General features: G+C 39.7%; 1 protein-coding gene and 1 long non-coding RNA gene across 2 annotated transcripts in view; one reads left to right on the plus strand and one right to left on the minus strand.

Moving 5' to 3' along the window:
* Usp (retinoid X receptor ultraspiracle) overlaps window positions 1-12,543 on the plus strand; it is a 144,903-nt gene that overhangs the window by 1,277 nt on the left and 131,083 nt on the right. The window lies entirely within an intron of this gene.
* Window positions 7-12,543, minus strand: part of LOC139987508 (uncharacterized) — a 252,164-nt gene continuing 239,627 nt past the window's right edge. Inside the window, exon 2 of the long non-coding RNA XR_011799867.1 lies at window positions 7-578. This is a non-coding gene — a long non-coding RNA (uncharacterized lncRNA). The remainder of the gene's footprint in view (window positions 579-12,543) is intronic.

Raw genomic sequence — 12,543 nt, forward strand, 5'->3', positions numbered from 1 at the left:
GAATAATAATATTCAATTGTTTTTTATCTTTTTATTAGCAATCTATCGAGGCAATAATGTTAAACAGAATGAAGATGTTAGGAAAAGTTATATTCTATTTTATATACAATGTTTATTGACAAAGGATGAGGTTAGGAGACGTTTAATAGCGTATAAGTATATTTAAATCGAGCAACTAATTGTCTTGCATCATTTTGCAAAGATTTAATATACAATTTATCTTTTTCATCGAACTTTTTACAATCATGTGTCAGTGATTCTTTCCCTAAAAAAACATTTTTTGTATAGGTGTACAATTTATAAAACATAGTACGTAGTTCGAATTTTCTAGGAATACGCTGTTTCGCGAAATTTCCAGAACCTTTCGGTCGCTACTAGAGGGCAGGCGTGCGCCATTGTTTTCCCTTTTATTTTTAATTCATTCTCTTTTCATCCTTTTTCCATTCTTCTACCGAGATCCTTCTCCTCTTTCTCTGCCAGACTCTTCCTTGTTATATAAGTCCAAGGACGAACTATGCGATCGTATTGTCTCTGTCCATTTTTGCATCTCTCTCCCTTGTCGGTTTTTTCTGCTCTCTCTTTCTCTCTCTCTCTCTCTACTAGTAACGCCGCCTTTTTCTTTCCTTTTCTAACCTGTTTTCTGTTGTCCCTCTTTCTCTTTTCCTCTTTATTCTTCCGGTGTGTTGCATTGTCGTTCTTTCTCCCTTCCTCCCAATATACGTACTTCTCTATTCATTGCTTCACTGTTGCTTTATTATATTGGCCTGTGCATGTTGTGCATCCCTCTCCTTCTTTCTCTCATTGTGCTTCGATTTGCATTATGATTGGATGCTGTTCTTTGTTAAAACCGGTGTACTATTAACACGCGTCCTCGGTTGAATAATTTATGAAAAACGTGCTACCCGCTTTTGAAAGAAAGATCATGCTTTTTGTTGTCGGATCTCTTCTGTCTAATTTTTCAATACTCATTTCAAGGTCAACCACATAGTTCTAGTAAACAGAGTGTTATTCGAAATGAATTCGAATGGATTTAGACTATATATCCTAACCTTGAATTGCTTCAAGGTCATGACTGAGCAGAAGTTACGTAATCAAGGACTAACTGCAGATATACTAAACCGGGCCTAAAACTTTGAACTCAATTATTTCTTCCCTTCCTCGTGCAAGATTATATCGCATTTTTACTCAAATTTCATTTTATACGAATTTTTATACAGCATGTGGTTAAGCTAGCTGAATTATATTTCTATCGGAATTTTTATGTATTTTTATGTATTAATTCGGCTTTTCACAAGAATCAAATCAGAAAGGGGTTAGCGTGTTTCTCTATTCGTGTACAAGTTTATTTTCGCACGTGCCTTGCGCAAACGGGATCGTTTATGGCCACCTCCAATATGTACTGTTCTAGGCTTGCGAAAAATTTGAAGAAGTCGTAGGTCGTTTAACAAAGTGTCTACAACGCTGTGCGATCAGTTATTAGATCAAATACGTAAAGCTTTTCTAAGTAAAATGTTAAAAAATTTGCTTCGAGAAAATTCACGAGCAAAGTTTAATAATTCATCACAAATGGGAAAGTTTTAACGATTTAGAAATAAACGATCCTAGCTTACTCACGTAGAGTTTGATTGAAAATGTATAACATAATCTCGAAGAAAGAAAGTTTCTTTTCTAACAGAATTAAATAAAGGATAAAGGTAGGCAACTTCAAAGTTTTCATTCTGTGAACAAATTTGAAAATATATTGAAAGATTTTTTAACTTTAGAATATTTCTCTTAATTATTCCGCTAATAATTAATACATCCTGAATTATTAACTAGGAGAAGCAGAAATAATGCGAATTGCATAAGTAACTATATCGACGATAAATAGAATGCAAATGCGTGACGATCATCGCGTTTCATTAGACTATCGTTCGCGACAATTGAATGGTATTGATTTGTAGCGTTGAACGCCAACTAGAAGGATGGATAATCGACGGCCTTGCGCGAGATTATACTCCGGGTATCGTACGATTTCGCGTCCTCGGGGATGGGATTGCACGAACTGTCTCGTCAAAGAGAATTACATGCATCACGAATTAAGCGTAATTTTCCAAATCGATATTTTTGTGCAATAATTTTATCTCTTCTCTTATCTTAAAAATTACGATTTTCTCTTTATTCATTTTCAAGAGTAAACTTTTCAGGAATACAAAAATAAGTTAGAATTAGTTTGTTTATCCGCGAATGGCCTTGTTGGGTGTAGATATATTTTCCCTATCATTCGACTAACTCTTATATTTGAACCTCGTTGAACGAGTCAATTAGCAAGCTGCTCTAACATCTGCCACAAAGAATCGTTTTCCTTTGCTCCGACTGCCGGTTCGTATACTGTATACTTATACGTATATCGGGTGTTTTTCAAAAATTCGCTTTTAAGTCTGGTCGATTAAGCAAAAGCTGATCGGTAGATGATCACTGATCGTCCACAAGTATTTGAACACTCGCTGCAATTCGATGAAAATGTCAATATTTTTGTTATCGTTTCAAAGTCACGATCGAACGTTTCTTCATTACGAATTCTTTAATTTAAATGGAATCAGGGAATACACCCGTGTCGCTAAAGTTGCACGTAGTTGGCACTTGATAAAGTTTATATAAACTTTTAGAATGTGGCTAGAAATACGTAAGCACGTATTACCGATGTCTTCGTAGGATCAATTTTCATCCACCTCCGATTACTCGTGTTGTTTCTTTATTGCACGTACGTTTATTTTATTCCCGACAACGTTGCGATTTATCAAATGCATCCCGAAAGAGGACGTTTCAAAAACTCGCGTCGAATTCAACTCGCCCGTCACCGAGTATCGATGTCGAGCCAAACATGTAGCTTCAAGTTCGCCATGATTTTGAAACACGATCTGCAAGTTGTTTCGAGTAGCTTAAACGAAGGAGTGAATTTCTGAAGCGCGAGTTTCGGCAGTTTATGGCGTAACCGATGCCCGTTGCTTTTAATTCCAAACGAACATCGGCCAACGCAAGGATCCGTTCTACGTTTTTATGCTAATTAACGAGATAGAATTTCATCGTGTGGGCGTAGGACATTCACGTTCGCCCGTTTAGATAGCTCGGTCGATCTCTCGCTTGTCGTATCGGGTCAGGACATCCTGCAGTTGCAACCCGTCCCCTGAAACGTGCAATTTCAGGGATTATTTCCATGAACGAACTCGTACAATCCACCAAATATCGTATATCGCGGGCAAACGGTAATTTCCAGTACCGTTTATGCGGGAAACGTGAAACGAAATTGGCTACTGCGACGATATCCTGCGACGAAAAACCTGGTTTGGGTTTGTGGTTCGTTCGATCTATCGTAATCGCACGAAACTACCGTGTTTCTTGAAGTTTTCCTTCTAAACGATCGGCCGCTCGCGTTAATTACTTGCGTTAAATATATTTCTTGACTTTACCGCGATCGAGTTTTCATACTCTAATGAGAAGGTTGTTTCAACGAACAAAGGAACCTTCGACGTTTACAGAGAAACTACAATGGAAAATTGAAAGAAGAGATTATGGTTATGAATAACGAGTGTATCTCGTATGGTACATATTTCTTGTGTTTCTCCGAGACTAGAGAAGCTTTCAGCAGCAGAAGAACACGACCGTGTCGAAAATGACTTAAAGAATAACTGTATTCTTTTTGGATTAATGAGATTCCATTTACGAGAAATACGTGGGTATTCACGTACCTCTATAGTATAATGTATCGTTTACAGAAAGATCACCGTCGTGCAAAGATTTGTCGTCGCTAAATGACCGAGCAATTAATAATTCTTCAAGCTTTTTACCTTAAACCGATGTAGTAAAAAAATTACTTTTCCTAGCTGCATCGTTCTCGTAGCAAGTCAACGGTATTTTCCCCGAAAATCTAAATGCACGATTGCTTCGAATTTGGTCGAGCGAGTCGTCTTTCATTTTTATTCCAAGCGCATAGCCAACGTCCGATCGTTAACAACGTCTAAAAGGCTTCAAGATTTTTGACCCGACCTGTTTGCTCTTCGATATAGTCGATAAGATTGTCCCGCGAGGAACTCGCATATGTAAATAGCGATACGTAGCTCGTGATCGAAGAAGAAAGGAAAAAGAAGGAGCGCGAAGGAAAAGATACAAAAAAACAAGTTACTCGTCGTATCTGGCTGTTTAACAAATTTCTCGAGATCGAAACGCGGATTCAACGGCGGAAAATAGTCGTCCCCCGGATAGATCGTGTCATCGTCCAAGTCTCCTCCGTTGCTCGTTTCTCCTGGATAATCCGCTTTGCGCGTTTTCGATAAATATGCACGAGTTTGTCTCTCTGTCGCGGTTCGTTCGCGGCAAATATAAATAGACGGCTACGAAGAGTTTATTGATCGCGATGCATCCAAGGTTTTGCAACGGCGGAGCGCGATTATGTAAGCAGCACGTGCAATTATTGCGTTGCGTCGCGGTTCAGACGTTTGCCCTACGGCCAAGTGCCTGTTTCCGATAGGGTGACGTTGCTTCGACGCGGAACGCTACTCTTCTTTCTGAATTTTTTCCATCCGTTTTTTTCAAGCTGCGAAAGACAGAGACGGAGAGAGAGAGAGAGAAAGAGAGGGAAAGAGTTAAATTGTTTGTGGAAATTGTTAGACGGCTTATGATTCCTTATCGCGCAATTTTCATGGGATTCTTACGTCGGCATTTTGCAGACGATCTTATCTTTATGTTGGAAGATTTCGTAAATTTTTTTTAAGAAGAGGGATAATTTATTTGTCGTTTTTGTGGAATCTTTATCGAATCTTTCGTGCGAGGTTTTTGAAGATTCGAAGGTTTTGAAGGTTTGTCGGTTTCCATAGGAAAGAAGTTGGTCGATCTTTTCGACGAAAGGAACAACGTGGTTGCTTCTCGCTGTGTGAAATTTCGATGAAATTTCTGCGCCACATAGCTAGATTACATACATTTCTATATTACGTAGGATTTTACATTGCACGAATCGTGCATGCGTGTAAAAATGATTTATTGCTATATAGTAGATAGTAGACGTATAGCAGATAAGGAAAATCCGGAGATTAGAAACGAACGTGTCAAGGTGTCCGAATTAATTGATTACCGTCGGCTTGGTATTTTCTGTCGATACGAAATTAATTCGAGAGGATGGAAAATGAAGAAAAAGGGCGAATTATAACGAGGTAAGGTAACGAGGTGGTTTATTGCCTTTTTGGTCGAAGGTTAAATCTCATCGACAAGGCTGTCATCTTTTTAGGCTTTTTATCTTCTTATTTAAGATATCAACCTTCGATGCACGTTTTTATAATTAGGACAAGTGGGTTCCTCGCTCGAGTAAAGCTGTTTTACTTGGGAACACTGGGCGTAATTGGAGATCGAGCGATAAAACTGATAAAAGACACTGGTTAAACAGACTATTTTCTCCAATATCGTCAGCCTGGTTTTCAAAAAGCTTGATTTTACAACGATACATCTGTTCCTTCTTAATGGGATCAAACAAGAAGGGATGAAAAAAAGTCAAACGAAAGCCAGAGTCGTAGGACAGTATCTTTTTCAAATTTAACGTTGCATCAAATTTAATGTTATTAATTATACGAGGTATAGGAGAATATATATAATTTATATCTAATATATATATATATATATATGTAGACTCCCTAGAGTTCACGTGGGATAGGGACTCTTTTTGTTTTACGGGTAGCACGACTTTCTTCGTTTCACGGACAGAGCGCGACCCTCTTAAGGTTTTACGGACAACCATTTTTGAGAGACGCTCTTTTCCCAAACGGACGGACAGAGAGCAACATCAGAGACAGACAAGAGCACGGAATAACCATTTAAAATTTTGAAGACTGACGGAGAAAGAGCGGTAGCTCAGGACGTTGAAAATCGATTCTCGATTTTCAGGTAAACATTGTACAGAACTTGCTATTTCGCGTCTATGTAATTTATTGTTATTTATTGTTATAGACGGATATCAATTGTTGTTTATTTTTGTATTTTATCTAATTACTTTCACGATAAAACTCGATTTTCAGACTTCAGAATCGATCATATGAATTATCCCAACATTTACGATCTTACATATATATATATATATATAAATTTATCGAGTAATTTGCTCTGGTTTCCTTGATATTAGTTTTCTTTCGAATTATCTTGCAGGAGTTTTAATCAGTACAGTTCGTGTCGTTAAGATCAGACGATTCCATCGTTACAGTAACAAGCTGCATTTTCCACGTTGCGGTGTAATTTTATTATTAGGATAATTATTATAATTGATTTCTTCCTGAATAATTGAAATCGCATGCTACAGAAGAAGAACGTTCCTCAATTGGCAAAACATTCAAATTATCAGTGTAAATACGTAATATATAACGTAGTTTTTTTACCACATAAGAAGAAAATAATTTACGTAAGTATACTAACCGCATATTGCATTACTCTTATTCGTTATTCATTTACGATTATTCTAATGCATCTGCCAAGTAACTTTCTGCGTTCATAAGAAAATTGCCTACGATTACGGTCGACTATAGTCGCAGGAAATTCTCGCGATCTTTTTCACTTTTTTCGCTTTTGAGAATTCAAGCTTGCTCTCGGGATCAATTTTCAGCAGTTAGATCCAATATTTCGATAAAAAGAGAGGATAATCTTCAAGGTGAATTAAAGGGCGCGGGGAAAAAACACGGCCTTCCGACTGTCCTCGCGTACAGCTTTTCAGATTTCAATGAAATTATCTTTTTACTTGCAGGTTGCGTCATCGTTGTAATTTTTATCGGGTTGCATGGCCGACTGGTATCGCTTTTGCGATCGTCGTTTCTTGTTCGCGTCTCGAGCGAGAACATGACCCGTCTGATCATTAAAAGTCACCGGAACTAACGATCATCGCGACGTTTCTTGAGAGGCTTCGTTTGTAAACACGAAAGATGTAAATACGATTTGTAATATAAATCGATGCGCGAATACATTTGCCACGGAGCAATTTAAACATCGGAATCGGTAAACCAGATTTTTTAACGACTATTCGAGACAAAGATACGAATTGAAGCGTAGACTGTCGTAGGAACGAGGTTGCTTACATAATTTATACTTAACGAGTTTCTTTTTGGTAAATCGTATATTCTACTTTTTGAAATATCGCTTTTGTTAATGTTTCGCGGTTAAAAACGTACGATTAAAACGCGTTTGCTTTTCTGCGCGATTGCTCTCACCGAATTTCTTTGTCGTGATTGCGTCGATTCTCGTGCATGACCAGCGCAACGCCTCGATACGTGCGTCATATCGAAAAAGAAAAAAAAAAAAGAAAAAGAAAAAAAGCAAAATAACGAGATATTGCAAAGTATGTTCGAAGTACGATAAAGGCACGACGCGTTACGCTTTGTTTCGATGATAAGACGTTGCTTCGCGACGTAATTATTTTCAGTGGAAACTTTTTATCCGAACGTTTCTCTCTCTCTCTCTCTACGGTTTCCACTTTTCTCTCTCTCTCTCACTTTTCCACTTTTCATTTTTCTCCATCGAAATTGCTCGATGACAGAGCAACCGCGAGGTTTACTTGCCGATGAGAATAATCGAATCGTTCGCGGGAATTTTTGTCTTCGTTAAACTTGCCGCGTTCCTCGGATTACCTTTTATCTAATCTCGTCTTTTTATCGCAACAATTTCCTTCGCTCTCGAGTAGACTCGTAAGGATTCGATTCGTACGAATAAAAGGAAGAAGACAAAATACTTTGCAGACAGCGATACGATAATTTCGCGTGGAACGTCAATTTACGAGTGCCATCGTTAAAGCGTTAATTCAAGCAGAATCAACGACAAAACGATGATTCGCTTCGCTTCGTCGAGGAAAAGATCGTTTATTTACGATTCGGTCGGAACGTGTTATTCGACGCGATCGAAAGTGGCGGTCGTATTGGCGATAAAACGAGAGGGAACGGCTCTCCACAGCGGTGCCAGGCTTTACGTAACACGGCTAGACCAGGGTCGTCGTCGTCGTTGTTCGTCGCGGTGCTGAAGCTCGGTGCACGCCGTGAGGAAAACACGCGGAGTGTGACTGACTCGTTCAAGTTTCCTTCCTTTTCTATCGCGATCGCTATTTATATTTCCGCAAGGCTGCGAGCACGCGTTCAGGTGCGCGTTCGTCGATCGCGTGAATTGCAAAAAGATTCGTCGCTTTGATTTAGACTCGGGTTAACGGTGTATATACGTTCTACAGCGAATACGTCAGGAGAATGAAACGTATTATACGGTATGATCCGTTGCAACCCAACAGACAACCAGGTCCACGTTATACGATACTAAAGATTCAAACAAAATCTTTCCTTCTTTCAACGAAATACGATACTACTCCGTCTATTCGAACTTTTCCGAGGATCAACAGTTCGCGTCATTGGGTCGCTCGGGAAGTTTGTCCCGATTTATTTACATTTCGATTGCATGTATTAGGTCGTCCGAAAAGTTTCTTTCGTTTTATAAGGAAATAACGGACGTACGATATTTCTCGTTTTATATTATTTTATCGAATTACGCGTATGATCCATTTCGTTCTATCGAAATAAAGATCGCCACGTTCGACAGATTAGATTTCACGTTTGTACAAAGATACGTCGTTGTAAAAGACGGGTCTGTAAAAGAAAGACACTCTTCGGACAACCTAATAATTTATCGAATTATATAGGTGTCATTTTTTATCCCAGTTTCTGCATCCTCCACGCAACTCGAATATCCCATGCTTCCAGTACCTTTCAGCCGTTTCGACGAGAAACTTTTCAATGTGTTTTTTTATGTCGACCAAATTCCTTAAAAATTGGAACGAACTTTCCCACCCATCCCATGCAATGTGAATCTCAATGCGAAACTCCAACCTTCCTTTTCCCCTATCGTATTGTCCTGCATTCTTCGACCACGAGGATCAAGAATCGTTGTAAAGGGATTTACCGGAGGACAGATAAGCGGGGAATCGCGAATTGTTGGCGGTGGTCGGGCGCGTCAGGCCATCGATCGCGTCTGCTCCAGGGTGGCGGGACGGTCCGGCGCCGGGGTTGGCGTCGCTATGGTGGGGAAAGTGCACTCGGAGTGCACGAGCAGACCCTATATGCAATTGGCTGGAAAGCGCATCGCTGGAGGGGATGCTGTCGTGTAAAAGAGAGACCGGGCGAAAGGGAGAACGAGAGGTGTGCGAGAAAAGAGAGGGGTCACGGAAGGGGAAGGCAAGTGCACACACAAAGTAGACATATAGGTCAATGTCGGGACACTCCCGTGCACTGTTTAGCACGACTCACCTACTGACCTACTTGCCTCCTCCTTTTGCGTACTCTGACCAGCTCCTCTCCTAGGTTCCCGGTCTCTCGCGGTTCCACACGTCGAGGCACAGGTGTTATACAGGGTGTGGTCGACATTTTTCTACAAATCTATAGACGAACGATCGATTACGCGTACGTACGTCGAGTTGGGATTGGAATTTTAAATAAGGAAAAATAGAAATATGGAAAATAGTCGGGAAATAATACTCTTACGCGATTGAGAATATTAATACGATCGGAAAGCTACTAACGAGACGTTTCACACGATCGCGTGTAAAAAGATTTTTTCAAAGAATAGCGTGACGATCGGATCAAGATCGAAGGATCGTTGGGAGAAAAACTGACGCGATTACCTGGAACTCGTTAGTCGAAGAAATCGACGAAGGTAAACGCGGTTACTCTCGCCAACACGACGTCGTCGGCTTTCCGACACATTTCGTAACGAGCTGTATAACGGCCAATTAAAAATCATGAATGTTTACGAAGCGACGCGATTAAAGCATCTGAATCACCTGCGACGAACAGCCAGGAGAGAATTATCTTGCTTACAAATTTTAATTTCTTTTTTTTAATTTTTCTTTTCGTATTTAGAAAGTCGAGCAGTTTCTTACACGCGATTTGCCAAAAATTGTTACAACTGTTACAAATAATTTTGACAAAACCAACGTTCGCCGTATATTATTATACGTCATAATATTACACGAATACAAAATTCTATCTGATTAATCGTTTATCTGATAATCTGGGTCAATTATCACGAGGCCAGCGGTATTACAGGATAACGAATTTCACTCTAATTATTATGGTTGTCGTGGTGTGTTTAATCCACGCGTGTTCGCTGTACATAATTTATTTTTTAGAAGACATCGCTGTTGAAAAAATACGCACCGAGGAACGGGTAGCGGGAAATATCTCCGTTACACGTGTCGGGTACGCGCATCCTTCGTAATCCTGACTCGTTTGGTTGACCTATATCCGCTTTCAACGGCGAGCGCGGCTTTTATTGTCCTCGTCTTTCCAGACACACGTATCGTTCTTCTATTTATGCGTTTTCCTCGACAGCCCGCGAAACGATAACGTTCTCTTCTATCGGTCTGTTCTTCTCTTTTCGAAATATCAGTTGCAAGACGAGTAATCGGAAGATGTACAATTGTAACGCGTAATCTAAATCGAAATGAGACTACACTCCAGTCGGAGTAACTTTGCCATGTATATATCTCGTAATACATTATAGTTCTACTATTAAGTTTAGATTCCATTTCGACGAAAGGATTCCAACCGTCATTTCCCACCGTTCTATTCTCTTTTCACGAACACGTTGCACGTGTTTCCACGGGAAATCCGTACTTGACCCAATTTCAGCTCGTTCGATAGCCGATGGTCCCGCGAAGTTTCCATGGCAGGCGCTCAGGGGAGGAAAGGTTGGACGCACGAATCGTGTTTCAGCGTGAAATTGCAACGGGAACCTTGACATTCCCGTGAGATCGGCAAATGAAAGCTCGTCACGTAAAGCGCGCTTCCACGGGGACTATGTATCGGGAAACCACCGACGAAGCTCTCTCCAGAAGCATCCGTAAAGTTTCTCGTTGCTGAACGGACGCGGTTTCGGTTGGTTGCCACGAGTTGCTCCGGATGTAACAAGTTGGAGGAACCGTTACGAAGATTTCGTTGTTCGTCGGGAACAATTACCGGCGATTCTCCGAGAGAATAATTTTTTTGATCGATCGAGTCTTTGATCGTTTATATACTTAAAAAAAAAGGAAAAAAAAAAACGGTTAATGTCTTCCAAAACGGCCGAATAACGAATCGATAAAAATTATTGGCACATTGTCCTTCGGTAGTGAAGTAGTAGAGAATAGTCTCATCAGTTTAATTTATATTCGTATAATTTTGTAATCGATAATATACGATGAGACTGCCGGAATGAATAATATATTTATGTAAAAGAATGTTTATGTATTTTATATAAAGTCCTCACTAACAAATTATCTCATTTTTTGTTGCAGGTGAGTTACGATGTTCTTGTTCGAATAGAATAGCGATGCTTCGTTACGTAAGTAAGTTATTAACGAAATATGAACGAAATATGCGAATTTAGGTCAAACGAAACAGGACGATAACGTGCATTAATCGGTAATTTAATAATACCTGTTCATTTTCTACGTCCGCTATCTTATGTTTCTTGTATGATATGTCATAGAATTTGTCTAAGAAACCACAGCCTTACAATTAATAATCCACAAGTTTTTACATATTAAACTCGTTGTTTTTTTTTTTTAAACTTTCTTAACTATCTACGCCATAGAAGAGTACGTCACCACGCACTCGATAAAGAACGACGAAACAAAGGTATTCTAACGCGAATAGATCAACACTGTCCGGTGAATGGGCTCGAAAGGCGTCGTTCTATTTTTTTATACTCTCTCGTCACACTTGCTCGACGTAAGAACAAACAATAATTCACTTTCCGTTAAGCACTTTCCTCGGTTGATTGGCTTACGAGAGAGTGCTACCTTAATGCGGTTATCCTTAACTTGGTCAAGGTTTATCTCACGGTCCGAAGGGAGCGTACAAGCTGATATAAAATACAAAAATAAAAGAAGAAACGGAAGACGAAGGAGAAACGATCGAGCTCCTTTAACTGTTTCTTTCAACGAGCACCGTTAATGCCGTGTCGTTCTTCCACGATACGATCCAAGTATCGATCCAACGACTGCATCGTTAAAGAAGATTAATTCGTAAAATTTACGATATCGTATAAACGATACTTGTCACGAACAAGAATAAACTAGATATTTCTAACGGAATACTATTATTAACGTACTATTCTCTTTTTCCCACGCATCCACTTTTTCTGATTCCGATTCTGTCATATAGCTCGGAATCTTTAACGAACTGAATCGTATTTCTTAAATGTTCCTTGGATGGTGACGCTGTGCTAGATTCGATGCCATCTTTTCGTCTCTGTTGTTCAAATTTTGTACATTCGTATCGTTCGCGGTGACTTGTTAGCGGCTGATTTTCGCAGATGGTGACGGTATGGTCGGTCTGTTTCGCCGATGATGTAGTCCTGGATGATTTCAGCGTGGCCGGTTCGTAATCGGGACAATGAGGGGATTTATCTTTCTTGTCCATGGATTTTCTATGTATTGGCAGGTAGAAGTCCCGAGTCGTGTTACGGACGTAGGTTCTTTTATCGTCTGTTTTCCTTTTTCTTCTTTGCAATCTGCATGAT

This window comes from Bombus fervidus, chromosome 5 (genome assembly GCF_041682495.2).
Source record: "Bombus fervidus isolate BK054 chromosome 5, iyBomFerv1, whole genome shotgun sequence".
Taxonomy (NCBI): domain Eukaryota; kingdom Metazoa; phylum Arthropoda; class Insecta; order Hymenoptera; family Apidae; genus Bombus; species Bombus fervidus.